The following is a 17,485-nucleotide window of genomic DNA, read 5'->3' as shown; positions in this document are numbered from 1 at the left end:
AACAGATGAAAATAGCCAAAATGTTGCTCATTTAAAAAAAAAAGAAAACATAATCCCTTTCTTTTGAGCAATGAACTTTTTTTTAACTTTCTCAGAAAAAAGTCCCCAAAAACGTGTGTTTAGAAAAGCAAAACGATGACTTTTTTAATCATTATATCCATTGGAATTGATCACAATGGCAACACGTTACAGTTTTATATATAAAACAACACAAATCCACATATAAGTAAACAGGATCATCCAGAGGCCTTGTGATGGTGCCTCCTCGTCTCTGTCCTGGCTGCATGATGAAGATTCAGATGAGGTCTGTGAGCGCTGATGCAATGATCACATTAGCATGTGGAGTCAGCAGAGGGCAGCATGGCTGTAAATATAAACACTACTCTATATGAAGGGCATCTGTACAATGAGAAATAGCAGCAAAAAGGAAACGTTTCATGAAAAATATCCAGTGAATGCTTTGAAATGTCTTTTCCATCACACGCTATGTTCTCAGTGGACAAAAGTTGACATTGAACCTTGTTCCCAATTCCCTTCAATAGCTCAGCTTCCACGGCTCCTATTGCACCTCACAATACAAAAGTGATGGAGGTCCTTAATTACCTCGATGCTCTACCACTAAAGTCTTATGTGACATTTGTCTTGTTGGACCTTTTTTGAAAATGAAAATTAGTCCAGCCCCAGATGTGTCAGTTGTAATTAATATGTTCAATCCACTGCATTAGAATTCTGTGCTGATTGTTACACACATGACTTTGTCCAGCAGGTTTCGTGTGATGTTGAAGCGACAAGGAAAGATCAGGGGAAGGAATCAGAAAAGGGCAGCACGACTGTGGCTATAAACACTATTATGGGAAATTCCACTGACCAGTGTCTAAGGTAGTGGAAATCCCCTGACTAGGTGTCTCACTGCTGTGATACTATCTACCTGACAGGATGGAACCCTTATTTGGTGATGTTTGTCTTCCAACTGGTACCGCGGACGGAAGGACACAGCAGATAAGACAGGTGATGATCTCATGTCTTTCATGTCTTCTTTTTTTTATATTATGTCTTGTGTCATGTAACGCCTCTTTGTATAAGTTATGGCTTTTGTGAACTTGCGGCCAGTTGTTCCATTTTGAGCACCCGTGCTTGTTATATAAACTCTGCAGAGCTTATTATTATAAAGACTCAAAAGCAACTCCGGTCTGGGAATTTCATTATTTCAAATCTCAAGATGAATTTCCATCACAACACCACCGGTCTATTCCACAGGCACATCTTCTCCAGCCAAGCCATTTTATTACTAGGCCACAACATCCATCATGGGTACTCCCAGGTTCCAGGCTGAAGCCCGTAATGAACATGGATAAATGTCGATGGCTTGTGTTAATGCCACGTACACAGCACTTCTCATTCTCATTAGTGCGTTTGTTAGAGTTACATAAGTCGGCTCTGCTTTATCACTCGCACAATCTCATCAGCTGAAAAAGTTCTGTTCGGGGGGAGTCACACAGAGAAGAACCCTGAGAACGAGGGATTAGGAATCACTTTTTCAGACAGTAGCACACAGATGATATTCGTGGAGCTGTAACTATGGTTTATAATCCTCCTTTTCTTCCCATTATTTCCTGTGCCCAGTGCAGTGGAGTGGTGCAGCCGGTGGATCAGGGTGGCTGAAGGACATTTCCTAGATTGAAGTCGCACTTCCTTTCTTTTCTTTTTTGGCAGAAAGCAATTTTTCTGCTTGTGGGAGCACTGTTGCATTTTGTTTGAAAGGTGACTCCCCTTCTGGGACGCTGCCCTTACTCCTCACCTCAACTGAAACACAGCCACCACTCAGGGTCACAGCCAGCAAGCTGCCGGTCCTCCACTATATCACAGTTAGTGGGGCGAGTGAGAGAGTGAGAGTAGCTTTTTATTGTTATTCAGATCATCAGACTCCGGCCAGAGATGAATGCATTTACCGAGCGATCCTTCATCCTGATGTCGGCTCATCTTATATCAGTGTGTTGTGTTCCGTATAAATATGCACAATATAATATTAAACACAGTGTGCAGGTTTATCATCACAGGCTCAGGCTCACGTTCAGGAGACATTAAATTGCTTCTCAAGCAGTGACACTTCTTTGATTAAGTCTGAGTAAAACATGCACAAGACAAATTTACTGTAAAAAAAAATCACCCATCTTGACACAAAGAGCGGATATCAACGATTAACTAAGTTTCATTTGTTCACTTATTTTATAGGGAAGTGCTCATTAGTCAACTCACAAATAAATGAGCCAGAGTTAGTTGTATAAGCTAATTATCATCTGTTTACCCTATAGCCCCTTTTTACAAGGCAATCTGCAGTAGAATAAAATGGCTTAGTATCTATGAATAATTCATGTATATTATACAGTGCATATCATCCAAAGAAGAAAATAACCCATGATTAGAATACATTATAAAAATCAAACAATATAATAGCAACACTCAGAAGCGACAAAAATCCTCAGATATGCATGTGAACTGAACCCCATAAGATAAAGTAGAGTAAATACACATGATGTGTCTTTGAAAGAAATGGAAAAGTCATTTCAGATGGTTACGTTAGGCTCTGGAAACCTGAAATGGACATTTTGAGCCTCGCCAGTGGCAAAGTCGATCAGGCCGCTGATCCTCGGGTTCAACCTGAAATAGGTAACTTTGGAACAGACATCTGCCCAGAGGAGGTATCCTGATGACTTTGGTAATCCCCTGACATCCCACTGACATTTTACAATTTTCTGCCTCCCACTACTCTCAACTGAGCAAATATAAGAAGTCACATGCTAAACTTGATAACTGCTAAACTTGACAGCCCTTGGGTGCTGCCCATCCCATAATGCTACCCTATAGCATGTTTGTCAAGACCGTCCTCCCCTGCATTGTCAACACTCCCGTCTTTCAAAGACTCTATTCTCAGTTTGTAACGTGGGCCTGAAATCCCAAACTAGTATGACTCAAGAGATGTCACTGGATGCTTTTTTCTCAGACTTGACAAACGACATCATAGATCCATTTCCACCAGTTTATCGACTCTCTCCATGACCTGCGGAGGAAGCGTTAATGAGTTTCGATATAAATGTCCCCTTTTTAATGTGATGTACTTTATAACAGAACCCAACCCAAATATATAATGGTAGCAGCAATGCAAAGTGAAGTAATAAGAACTCTTTGATTGGCTCACTGACATAATGTCAATATCAGTGTCATCTCTCACCTCTACCTGTACCATTCTTTCCATTTCAAAGGGGAGTTGAAACTTGTTTGATCATTATGTAGATTTGGCTTTGTTGCCTTAGCTAAACTGAAAGCCTGTCACTCACCCGGTAATTGCTCTGCCACTCTGCTATTCTCTCCAGATTTACAAAAGATAGCAGAACATGTCAGCGGTTAAATTGGAGGAAAATAGTCTCTGGAGCCGGCTAGCAACACAGGCTTTATTAAATTAACCTGGCACAGCCTTTACCGGGGTTTTCACGACGTGTCCATCTCCATAGAAATTAGTAAACTAATTCTTGTTTTCCTGAGGGGTGACTTTGCACTTCCTCTGTAAATTAATGAACAGTGTTTTTGTCAGCACGTAATGTTTCCTGAGAACATTGGGGGTAACTATGTTTCTGTTGGCGCTGCAGTAGGTCTATGATTTCCAGAGGTGCCCAGATATCAGTGTGTTGATGTCAGAACAGGATGAAATCCACCTCTGAACCAAAATTACATTGATTCATATGAAGATATTAGAGTAAAAGAACAGACTTTCTTTCTTTTTACAACTTTTTATTCATTCCACACATAATAATTATTAACTTGATGGTCAATATCATTCTCGAGCAAATAATATGACCTCTCTACTCTGATCATAACACCTTTCTGCATTCATCCTAATTTATATCCATCACGTCACAAATTCTATAACAAAACTTGAAGTACCTTCTCTTACTGAGCCTGACTCCTGAGCCGAATCTCCCACAATCCCACAGTCCCTCCAACATAACAAATACTAAAATACTGTGTCTTCACCGGAGTTTTTTTAATTATTTTATTCCCATATTGATTCTTACAGAGTTATATGTGTTATTATCGGATTCCTTCACAATAATACCCATACTCATCTTATTTGCTGTCCCTTTTAAGGAAACACTCGATAAACACTCAATAACTTAATTTCCCACACTCATCTTTTTAAATTGGGTTTGAAGATAAGAAGACAAGAGCTTACCCTCAGGAGCTGTTAGATAACAACCCATCCTTCGGGCTACATTTGACAAATGAGCATCAGTGCTTGAGTAGACTGCGGTTAAAGAGAAGGACGGCAAGCATTACCATGGCGATGGTCCATTTGTAGGGACGGAGGTGTTGCTCGGACCCCCCCGGTCAGTCACTCTCTTTACCCTTCACGTTGCCCGGGTGTACTGCTGTCATGCCCACATTGACTGATTTGGATGAGTGGATGCTGAGAATTTGTCTTGACTGCAGAAGGTTGGAGAAACAGACCGTTCATCACCTTAATGGAAGAGTATTGATTGTGGTGCAGGAGCGCGGTACCCGCCTGCAATAGTAATGGACTTCCTGAGAAATCACTGATGAAAAGACATCAGGGGATGTCCAGGGAGAGGGAAACACCTCTGCCCTGATTCTTAGCACCTTGTTATGTGCTCACTGTGTGTGTTTGGGCTCCACTAATGTGTCCAGATATATAAATAAAAGCACAAAGGCAGTATCAAAGGATCAGTTCAACACATCATAAAAACATGTTTTCACTCCCCCTGAGTCACTTCTAGCTTTGGAGATTTTGTCAAGTGTCTGTGATGGCAAACAGAATGTTTCTATAAAGCTTTCCCAGTCTTATCGACCACTCGAAGCTCTTTGTACGAGTCACATTCACCGTTTCACACATGCGTTCATGCGGCACCTTTATGCGCAGCACTTTTTTTACAAACACACACTATTCATACACTGTCAGCACAGCCATCAGGGGGGATTTAGGGTTCGGTATCCTGCCCAAGGACACAATACAGCCTGGAGGAAGCAGGTATGAAACCACTGACTGTCTGTGTAGTGGACGACTCGCTCTCCCAACTGAGCCACAGCCACTGGTAAATGTTCCATATAATTTATACATTTAATATAGCTAATAAAGCAGGAATGGTTGTAAAAGTAAAGGAGATTCTCAAGGCCGACTGATTTCAGAACAGTGAAGCTTGTCTCCCACTAATCTCTATAAACAGATTTTGAAATACAAAGAATCTGTAGGTGAGGGACAATATTTTGTGGTGGGAATCCTTCTGATTGACCTATCACACTGGAGCAGGCTTTGGTTGCCTGCAGGAAATGCATTGGCTAAAGGCTTTTTAATTTATCTGCAGTTATATGCAAATAGCTATTAATATAGATTAGCCAACATGTCCTCTGGACCTAAAACACTGTTTGTGTTTTGCATGGAGAAACATTCATTAACAGAAATGAGTCAGACTGTAAACAATGTACAGTGAACTGAGTTTAGATATCTGCTGTCTACACCTGAGGTCCCAACATTTTGGCCATTGCCCCCAGAGGCTAATTCGTCGTCATAGCTGAAATGTTTCTTTTTTATTTCCTGTAATGATCTTTTTCACCTTAACCAAGTAAGTTATAGTTGCCCAACCATATACATCCACTTCCCCTTCACCACACTATTTAGTTTCCTCTAGTCCTAAATGTACCATGGCACGATGACTGTGCTGGCAGCGTGTGAAGTGGCTACATTCCACTTTTTTTCTGATAACAATTTGCAAGAGAGAGAGAGAGAGAGGGAGAGATAGAGAAAAGTTAGAATTACCCCCTACGTCTACCGCTCCGCTCACCTTCGCTGAACTTTACGGAGAGTTTCAGCTCATTGTTTATCCGTCTCGCCTGGAACGCTACTGTGCTGGTTCACTCTCGCTGCTCTTAAAGGCTCTTTTCAGCTTCAGCAGGCAGGCAGTTGTAATGAGTGGAGGAGACAGTTAGTGGCTGGCTGGCTGGTGAGAATACAGTGGAGTATTTAGTGGCTAAAAAAGACAGATATTTCTCCCAGGAGCTGGTAGAGACTAAAAATAGATAGAAATCGAGAGTCAGTTTAAAAGGTGATGATGTGTCAATGTGGAGCTTTCAAGCTGTGTTTGCTGCCTGCAGTGGCCGTGAAGAAGATCCGTTATCACCTTTCACTGTAGTTGCCAAGGATATAGAAAGTAGAAAATAAATAAATATATATTATCACATTGTACAAAAAGAAGAATTTGAAAGAAATGTGTTACTGAATAGGAATGATCGAGTATTAATCATCTCTGGGTTCATAACAAACACTGTTTATACAGTTTATAGACAAACATGTCATCTATTGTTAGTGTACAATTATTGAGCAGTGTATCAAAGTTCACCAGAATAATTCTTTCCAGCATTGCCTGGATCCACATCTTAATCCTCGAACATGCTGTCAACACTGTTCACACTTTCTCTCGTGTCCCACTGGAAAGTGTTGACAATGAGGTCAATGCATTATCTAAATCAACCAGGACGTCGTGTCTGCAAAGACATGTTGTGGCTGAATTATTTAAGCATCATCTTTCATTGCTGTGAGCAGCCACAAACACAACAAACAAAAACGATCTTACTGGTTAGATCCCAACTAAATGACGAAATATATCCTTTTTATCATTGAAATTAACCGAACCCTTTAATGTGCGAGTCTTCTTTTATAACTCGCTGTTTACTTGATGTGTACGCACGCCCTCTGAAATATCTGCAGGGAACACGCCTCCTCCTCAGATCAGTGCTAATCCCTTTATTCCGTGATCTCACATGTCAAAATCACTGACAGCTGTCAAGGTGTAAGGACCAAGGCAAGGGATATTGTGTTGGTATGTATGTATGTGTGTGTGTGTGTGTGTGTGTGTGTGTGTGTGTGTGTGTGTGTGTGTGTGTGTGTGTGTGTGTGTGTGTGTGTGTGTGTGTGTGTGTGTGTGTGTGGCAGCAGTAACAGGGCCTCATACCATAAGCCTCCATTTAGCTGTATTTGACAATCCGCTCAGTGATTAGTGGAACAAATGTCTGCCTGTCGCATAACAACTGTTGTTTTGCTGGCCATTTTTAAAGCTTTGATGTCCTGCATGCATTTCATTGGTAGATCATCTCATTACATGGTGTGTTTGCGTGTGCATGTGTGTGTTTGTGTGTGCAGGTTTTGCTTTGAATTGCTGTTATCTCCCCCAGCATCTGCCTTTGTTATTGATTCCAACCCATGTAGACCACATCACTGACAAAACTGTGATTCCCTCACCTGTTTTTGTTTTTTTTCACCTCACATTTATATGGAAATCGCACTCATTTATATTGCTATGTAAATAAAAAATTATACTGCCCTGCTGGTAATTTGGTGAATCAAGTTGTCAAAGTTTATCTTTGCAGGCCATTTTTGAAAATGGCTCAAACGTGTCAGTTTAAGTAAATAGGAGACGAATGATTCAGTCACAGTAATGTTTCTCACGATGGAAAGGAGCTTTTCTTGCTCCTTTACTTTTTCACCTAAACAAAAGTAATTCACTGCTGGGAGGATGGCCTTTGAATAAAACTTGGTGCAATGAAAGGGAGAACATAAAAAAGGGACAGTAATTTCCCACCAAAAGGCACCAGAAACACTAACAGCACAGACGGGGTCCATATGCCGCTCATAGGAGTAAGAATAAGTTAGTAGTCAACATCTGCTTGTTAACCCAACATTTTAGTCACAAGCCTTTCATTGTGCATTGTTCCCAAGTGCAAAGACCTAAAGACAAAATCAGTGACCCATCATCGGTTTCTAGTGCATTATATTGATGTCTAATGGCAGCTAATCAGGTTGTTTTGATTCTGCCCTCTTCTAAATCCGACTGCAAAGAAAATAATGCAGAAGTGCATGTTGTAGTAACACAAAGACAGATGTTATGGAAGTTATCCTGGAGGCTGCTGAACGGAGAACTCAGGCAGCAGCTGATGTCTTATGCAAAAGATTCTAATGTAGACTTGATGCATCAAGGAGACCAGAAGGTGAAACAATATACAAACGCTAACACAGTAACATGAGCAATTGTCCTCCAAAAGTCTGAAGATCCCACAGCATCCATGTGTATCTTCCTCTACTTGCGTCACCCATAAGTCACATGTAAAGTAGGTGTTCGCATCCTATTGGATAGTTCAGTCTAAAGTCTGTATTTCTTAATCCTTATTTACAGTAATGTGTGAGGATGGTCAAAAAATCCTCAACAACAGGGAGCTAGCAAAAGTACCAGGGACGTGAAAATCCTATTATGGCCGACTTTTGGCAACAAAATATCGAACATATCTTGGTCCAGACTATACGGTGTCCAACTAAACATTGCTTATCTTCTTAAACCATGGATATTGTAACAATAAAAAACGGGTAAAAAATCTGCAACTTTCTCGTTTCATCTCTTTAACATACAAGAACAAATTCTGGGCAGCAAGGAGACCAAGTGGCAACAAAGATTCATCATTTTTCAAATTAGAGACTCCTCAACATGGCAGCATCCTACATGCTCCCTCTTTGATGTAGAGGTGTTTTCATTTACCAGGCAACTCGAGAAAGAGAACATCCCTAATTACAACCGACCCCTTTGGGAGTAGCTGCAAAGGGATCAGGGGTTTTACCCGATCACACACACACACACACACACACACACACGCAAATCTGGAAGCAGCCCAGTAAACCTCAGTCTTCTAACGTTGGTCACAGAGCAGCGCTAATGAAACTGTGACTAGTCCAAGTGCACTCCGACAGTTGCACAGTGTAGGGAGTGAGTGGGCGTGGAGGACTGATTTCCCTGCAGATCTCGGGATTTAAACTGGCAACCGTGACATTATAAACCCCACCGTCTCACTTCACGGCTGTTTAATAAGGTGGTTTTAAGGTTTTATGGCTGGAAAACACAACTTGTTAGCTAAGTTTATGGACCAATTTATGTGCTAATAAAATGTGGATTGGACTAGGCACGCATACAAATAGCTGGAGTCTTGTAATTTAACATTTGTTGCTTCTCCTGTGAGCTGAGAAGGGAGATTTGAGGGCAGAGGGAAGAGAGGAAAGATGGTGGAAGGGGCCAATTCTCATAAGAGACATGAGAGTGTTAACTATACTATTGTGGGTCAAAAGAGGCTTTTTCTGGCCTGGCGGGGGTAGAAAGAGATCGTTTTAATCCAGGCTTAAACTCGCACAAAGACACAATTAAGACACAAAGTAATGCAGCTGCTCATGCAGGCATGGGAACCTTCTCACATGTAGATATGCATCAGCGGGCATCCACTCAAACACACACACACACTCCAGCACGCGGCCCTTAATCAAGCTGAATGTGGCACAGCACAGTTGGAACCACTGAGGTGTCTGATTAGTGATCATGTTTTCCTCAGAGTGGTTACACAAGCTCACAGGCGAATGTGCCTCAGTAGGTTTTGGCTACTTGAACTCCAGGGTGTCAGTTACCTCAGCGGTTGGCAGATTTCATGTGATTGCAAAGGAGTAACTCAACAAATTGATCCAACACGTTGAATCAACTGTAACAGCTGAACAGTGGCCTCTGCAGTTCCGAACTAGCGAGTGAGCAGAGGTCTATTCAGGCAACTAGCTAAAAGCTAAAAGTGTAGACTGTATATTAAGATAGACGACATGACAACCCCCCCCAAAGAGCGTCTCCATTGCCACCTGGAGGTTGGCTGCCTCCTCCTCCATCTTTGAGAATAGATCTAAGACTTGGATTATGACTTTTTTAGATGTACCATCCACTAACATGGAGGAGGTGTTTTATTATCAATGCTGGGATCACCAGGTGGCAATCAACACAGTTTGTCTTTATTTTGTGGAGCACTTGTGTCGACCATGTTGATATACTTTTTATGGTTTGTATGCTTTGGATGAATGGAGTTAAAAGCATTTAAAAGACTTGGAATGTTAGTTTAGTAGAGAAGTGATGACTGTCTCAGACAAAGAAAATTAAGACCCAACTAAAATGAAGCATTATGACATTATAATGGCTAAAGAATAGTAGCCGGGGCTCATAAAAGAGCTGAAAAACAACCTTGGCTTCAATTCAACCTTTTTCCTCCACAGCCAGTAATGAATTGTTGCCGCCTGCTATGAGCAATATGCTTTCTCTAGGATATTGAAGAGGCCGCGGCTGCAGCTTCAATTCACTTGCCCTTGGCCAGACACAAATGGCATTTTCTCAACTCGATCCTCCCGCTGTTTTTCTTTTTCCCCGAGTCTTATTCCTGCCGACTGCAGGAAACATGAAGAGCGTAACTCTGTCAGAGGCACAGTGAGCAGCAGATGCCCTTGCTTTCCCTCTATGAAGCCATTAACTCCAGAATTAGCTCATAATTTCTGCTCCAATGGCAACTTTTTTGTCTTTACCAAAAAAAACCTAGGGTTAGGGTTAGGGAAGTCTTTTTTAAGTTGATCTATAGATTTTACCCTGTCAATTTTCTCACATAAATTAAAGAGTGACATTGATGTAGATTATATATCTGTGAATTGAATTCTGAGACTGTGAATTTACATAACAATTGTGGAAATAAGTTACATTTTTTAATAGTTAACTACAGGTTCTACACCTCACTCTACACCATAGACCGTTTATAAAAAGCTCTGCACACACAATGTCCAGCACACAAACAGTAAAACGAGACAGTATATTGTAGAAATATTTGAGGAGGAATAGTTATGAAGACGCTCCTGAGCATCAACACAAGACAAGTGAACAGAACATTCTAAACAGGCAGGTTCACAACGGGCACGGGAGCCGACTATCAACACTCCAGCTGTGACCTCTGTGTTTCCTGCCTCCCCTCCATCGCTATGTGTTCTCTGTTGTGGGTGCAGTCTTTTACTCATGGCACCTGTTCAATCTGCACACATGTGTTCCATCTCAACTGTACAAATACCCTGGTTCTCCATTCTTCACCAGATTGTTCTACCACTGTGCTAGTGTGTGTTGCTACATGTGAAGCTTGTATCTTCACTACCCTTCACTCATCTGCCTGTTCTGACTCTTCACTCATCTGCCTGTTCTGACTCTTCACTCATCTGCCTGTTCTGACTCTTCACTCATCTTCCTGTTCTGACTCTTCACTCATCTGCCTGTTCTGACTCTTCACTCATCTGCCTGTTCTGACTCTTCACTCATCTGCCTGTTCTGACCCTTCACTCATCTGCCTGTTCTGACTCTTCACTCATCTTCCTGTTCTGACCCTTCACTCATCTGCCTGTTCTGACTCTTCACTCATCTGCCTGTTCTGACTCTTCACTCATCTGCCTGTTCTTACTCTTCACTCATCTTCCTGTTCTGACTCTTCACTCATCTGCCTGTTCTGACTCTTCACTCATCTGCCTGTTCTGACTCTTCACTCATCTGCCTGTTCTGCTGATCCTGAGGTTTTCGTTGAGCAAGATGGCGCCAGTGTGTTTGTTGGCCTGCCGTCAGCTCCGTCAGATCGTAACTGTTCGAGTTGTTTTATGTTTGTTTATGCTGAGACTTACGCTATGCGGGCACTGCTCTGTTGCCGCTAACTGGACCTATGATCGTCAGACTCTGCTACATCTCAGAAATGCACTGGTGACCCATACTAGTGGGTCTCCTGTTCCCTACACCAGATGTCACCCTCCGTTTGTACACCCCAACCTGGTGTGTGTCCTTCGGCTACCCTGCTGTGTCTCTCTCCGGAAGAAGCGTCGGAGGCGCCGAGGCAAACGCGGAGGAGTCTGGGTGGAGTCCGCTGTGTCTTTCTCCGGAAAAAGCGTCGGAGTCCGCTGTGTCTCTCTCCGGAAAAAGCGTCGGAAGCGCCGAGGCAAACGCGGAGGAGTCCGGGGGGCGATCAGGAAAACAGCGTGTGTTACTCCCGCACAGCCGTGGCCCTGTCATCTCTCTGCAGCCCATCTAGGACGGAAAGATCTCTTCCTGGCTCATCGTTCGTGGGATCCGAGGTACTCCTGCCATGAATCCATCACTCCGCATCGACCCCAAACACCTGTCAGCTCTGCTCGTCCGAGACTGCGGATCCGTAGCGGTGGAGTGAACTCCCTGAACATCCGTCCTGTGGATTACTCCCGTTGCCCCCAGGCTGCGATTCATTCCACGGCAAAAATCGCCTTGGTCAACTGCAGGTCTGTGTCTAACAAAACTTTTGTTTTAAATGACTTCTTCTCTCATCACAATCTGGACTTCCTGTTTTTAACCGAGACTTGGATCAGCGCTGGAGTTGGCCAGTCTTCTGTCTTCGGCGAACTTTGCCCTATTAACTGCTCGTTCATTAGCACACCGAGGTGCGCTGGAAGAGGATGTGGAGTAGCTCTCTTCTTCAAAAATAATTTTAAATTACGGACACTCTCTGTAGGGAGTTTCTCCACTTTCGAACTGCAATGCGTAATTGTAGAATCTGCTATGTCCCCACTGGTTTGTGTACTCATCTATAGGCCCCCTAAGCCTGACAAAGACTTTATAACAGAATTCTCTGACTTTCTCTCCCATTTTGTCTCATTGCATGATCGTCTTCTCATACTTGGTGACTTTAATATCCACGTCTGCTGTCCAGACAGACCCATGGTTAAGGAATTCCGTGGTGTAATAGATGCCTTTGGTCTTACTCAACATATAAATAAAGCTACTCATATTTTGGGACATACACTTATAACTCTTATTTTATCTTATGGCTTTTCTGTAGATAATATTGTGATTGAGGATGCCACTTTCTCTGACCATAAGCCTATTATGTTTGATGTTACCCTCTCCAATCCATTGCGAACTGCCAGAGCTCAAGGTCGTTACTCTCGCCACATAAACTCTCTTACTGCAGCCCAGTTCTCTGATAGCTTTCTTAGTAAAACTGTTGCATCTACTATTGCAACAGCGGCATCATCCTCTTCTAGCCCGGATGATTTAGTCAGCCTTTTCCACTCTTCTTGCTCTTCCATATTTGACTCTGTAGCTCCTCTTACATATAGCCGCCCCAAGCAAAAATCTCAATGTTGGTTGGATGAGGCCACCCGCTCTCTCAGACAGGCCTGCCGTAGAGCCGAAAGGAAATGGAAAAAGGATCACCTAACTGTCTCCTTTGAAATTTTTAAAACTGCACTAGCTTCCTTCCAGGCAGCAGCAAAAAAAGCCAGGTCAAAACACCTCTCTGGTCTGATTAGCAAACACTCTAATAGACCCAACATTTTATTTAGCACTATTAATTCTTTTATCAACCCTCTTAACTCCCCAGTTGCTGATGTATCTACTGATACCTGCGAGAAATTCCTTAAGTTTTTCACCAATAAAATAGAGAACATTAGATCATTGTTTACCCCCTCCTCATCACCCTCTCCACCAGATTATTCTGGTGCACCAGCTATTTTTAACCAATTTCAGCCCATTTCTCTCATTGAACTGCAGGATTTAGTATTGCACATGAAACCCACTGCATCCCCCCATGATGCTATTCCCTCTTCTATCATAAAGGATGTTTTTGATGCAGTTGGCCCCTCTATTCAGGTAATTCTAAACTCATGCCTCACATCCGGCACTGTCCCTACATGTTTTAAGCATGCGGTTGTCCAACCCTTGCTTAAAAAACACAACCTTGATGCTGAATGCCTAAAAAATTACCGCCCCATCTCTAAGCTTCCTTTTCTTTCTAAAGTTTTAGAGAAAGCTGTTTTGTCACAGTTGACTCCCTTTCTGACCACCCACCACATACTAGAACCCTTTCAATCAGGTTTTAGATCCCTTCACAGCACAGAAACTGCCCTGCTTAAAGTAACTAATGATCTGCTCCTCACTTTGGATTCTGGTGATAATGCCATCTTGATATTACTTGACCTTAGTGCTGCTTTCGACACTGTAGATCACAACATCCTCCTCACCCGCCTGGACCAGCAGGTGGGTATCAGGGAGACTGCATTACTTTGGTTCAGCTCTTACCTTAAACACAGGACTTTCTCTGTCTCTATAGGCCAGTTCTCTTCATCATCTGCCCCTGCCTCTTATGGGGTCCCTCAGGGGTCCATACTAGGTCCCATGCTATTCAGCCTGTATATGCTCCCACTGGGTGACATTATAAGAAAGCATAACATCTCTTTTCATCTCTATGCAGATGACTCACAGCTGTACCTGCCATTAAAATCTATGGACTCCATCCAATCTCTCCTGGCCTGTCTTGAAGACATCAGAAACTGGATGGCCAACAACTTCCTCCAGTTAAATGGTGACAAGACAGAAGTCATCATTTTTGGGCCCCCCAATGCAAGATGCACTGCTCTAAATAATTTAGGTTACCTCACTCCATTTGTCACACCCTACGCCAGAAACCTGGGTGTCATCCTCGACTCTGAACTCTGTCTTGACAAACAAATTAGTAATGTGGTCAAAACTAGTTTCTACCAACTTAGAGTGATCTCCCGCCTCAAAACCTTCCTATCTCATAAAGACCTGGAGATAGTAATTCATGCCTTTATCACATCACGGCTGGATTATTGCAATTCCCTCTACCTCGGCCTCCCCCAATCCTCACTCAGACGTCTACAGCTGGTTCAAAATGCAGCTGCACGTCTTTTAACTGGCACCAAGAGGCGTGAGCACATCACCCCCATTCTGGCCTCCTTGCACTGGCTCCCTATTCATTTTAGGATACAGTTTAAAGTTTTATTATTTGTTTTTAAGGCACTCAATGGGCTGGCCCCAGCCTACATCACTGACCTTGTACAGCCCCAGTCAGTCCAAAGGTCCCTCAGATCCTCTAGCAAAGGTTTTCTGCACGTGCCACGCTCAGGGCTCAAGCAGAAAGGTGATAGGGCCTTTGCTGTCGCCGCTCCACGTCTGTGGAACCTCCTCCCTCAGGACATTAGATCCGCCCCCTCCATTTCTGCCTTCAAGTCTAGGCTAAAAACCCACTTTTACTCCCTGGCCTTCCTTTCCCCCTAACTGTTATTGAATGTTATTGCACTTTGTATTGGATTTTAAGACTTAAGGTCAATTTGTATTGTTATATTGCATTATTTGCCTTTTATTGTCATTGTACAGCACTTTGGTCAGTTTTATGCTGTATTTAAATGTGCTCTATAAATAAAACTTACTTACTTACTTACTTACTGTTCTGACTCTTCACTCATCTGCCTGTTCTTACTCTTCACTCATCTTCCTGTTCTGACTCTTCACTCATCTGCCTGTTCTGACTCTTCACTCATCTGCCTGTTCTTACTCTTCACTCATCTGCCTGTTCTGACTCTTCACTCATCTGCCTGTTCTGACTCTTCACTGATCTGCCTGTTCTGACTCTTCACTCATCTGCCTGTTCTGACTCTTCACTCATCTGCCCGTTCTGACTCTTCACTCATCTGCCTGTTCTGACTCTTCACTCATCTGCCTGTTCCGACTCTTCACTGATCTGCCTGTTCTGACTCTTCACTCATCTACCTGTTCAAAGTCTTCACTCATCTGCCTGTTCTGACTCTTCACTCATCTCCCTGTTCTGACCCTTCACTCATCTACCTGTTCTGACTCTTCACTCATCTGCCTGTTCTGACTCTTCAGTCATCTGCCTGCTTCTGTGTTCAGTTAAATACATACCTCAATAGCTAGTAAATTAAATTGGGCAATACAAGTCAACAATTTTTCCCCTTTACTTTGGCACCTATATTTTATCTATTCATTTATATAAACATTAATGTATTTTTTGCATTTTCTTTCTCTGTGTATTTTCTGCCAATATAAATATGAACAGGCATGTGATCCCATGTGCACGTGTTCATCTCTTTCACTGTTTGCATGGTTTAAAATGTAAATATGAGAAGAGATACCCCCGCCCACACATCCCCACCCCCACCCCCGCTCTCCCTCCCTCCCTCCCTCCACCTACCCTCGTTAGCCTTTCAGAATAAAAGGCCGCTGTCCGTGGTGCTGACATAACCGGGAATGGTGCTGTTTCACAATAAAAGTCCCATTGCTTCTCCCGGTGCGTTTTTGGCCGCGGGAGGAAATGATCCCGCACTTTTATTAAGTGAAGTGTGTGAGAACCGGTGCCAGGCAACCGCACAGTGTCTGATTTGGAAGTGAGAGACCAGGAGGAAAGAGAGCTGAGTCTCTCTCTCTCACTCTCCACCTCCATCTCTCTCTCTCCTCTCTCTCTCCCTCTCTCTCTCGCGCGCTCTCTCTCTCTCTTCAGATACAGAGAGAGGCACAAAGGGGGAGGGAGTCACTTCTCGCAGGGATAATTGCAGGAGTGTCACTGTTGGACTATAACGGAAAGAAATCAAATCAAACCAAAGGAGGGAAAAAAAGCCAAACCGACAGAAGAGTATAAATCGAGCATCTCCGCTGCGGACATGCGGCTCCGGCAGATGTGAGCAGTTTTCCTTCCGATGGACGAGCTGAGCCTGTGTGGACAGTAGAGTCAGTCACAGAGAACAACAATGACCTGGCTTCTGTCCGCTCTGATCTCAAGTGGGCTGCATCTTTTCACTTTTATTGATTGACTTGTTTTAGTTGTTTTTTTTGTCTCACAAGTGAGGAGACTGCTGCCAACATCAAGTCCACACGGTAGGTCTCTGCCTGTGGGATGTGGAGGGGGACAGTGTGTGTGTGCGCCTCTGTGGGATAGTAACAGAGCTTGTTTATTATCAAGGATCATATTTGTTATTGTCTTATGTTCAATCCTGAAAAACACCAGGTAACATTGCTGTTTCATGGTCTGTTGTATAAATGTGTCTGCAGTGCAGCATATACTTCAGGAGAGTGGGAGTGAAACAAATTATGTTTTGTTTATGGAATTATCTCTGGATTTAGGTAAAATTTAAAGCTTTTATTTTGACACCCAAAGACACCATACACCACATTGAAGATCAAAATGTTATATTCGAGGCTGTTATGGGTTAAATTATGTCGTAGCAAAATACAAAATAGTAAGTAGACCTCTTTTAAAGTATTAATGTGTTATAGTTCATTTTCCCCTGGATATAGACGGAACATGTCATTATAGCTAATACAATGCAATTCATAAAACATCACATTGCAAATCACTCATTAGCTTATCTCCAAAATGTTACAAATATAGCAAATGCAATACATGTGTAGTCTATAGAAGTGGTTCTAAAATGGGGGCACACTGCCAGGGGGTCTGTGAACACAGTCCAGATCCATCCATTAAACTTATCATGATATGATATAATATGATATGATATTCTCCCAAGGGACATAAATATGAGGAGGGTCCCTGGATTATTTTTTGTCTTGGAGGGGATTGCTGACTGAGAATTCTTTATGGAAGCTATTGGTCTATATAGCTACATAAACGTATATATGTCAGGTGCTCATGTACAATATAATGTTATCGAATACAACTACTCTGCCATAAAGTCTACTTTTATGATGTCTAAAAATCATTTTTTTTACTTTATTTTGTTTGTATATAAATGATAAAGACAAAATTTTTT

This window comes from Limanda limanda, chromosome 13 (assembly GCF_963576545.1).
Source record: "Limanda limanda chromosome 13, fLimLim1.1, whole genome shotgun sequence".
Taxonomy (NCBI): domain Eukaryota; kingdom Metazoa; phylum Chordata; class Actinopteri; order Pleuronectiformes; family Pleuronectidae; genus Limanda; species Limanda limanda.
The sequence above is the reverse complement of the archived record's forward strand: the minus strand, read 5'-3'. Positions refer to the sequence as shown.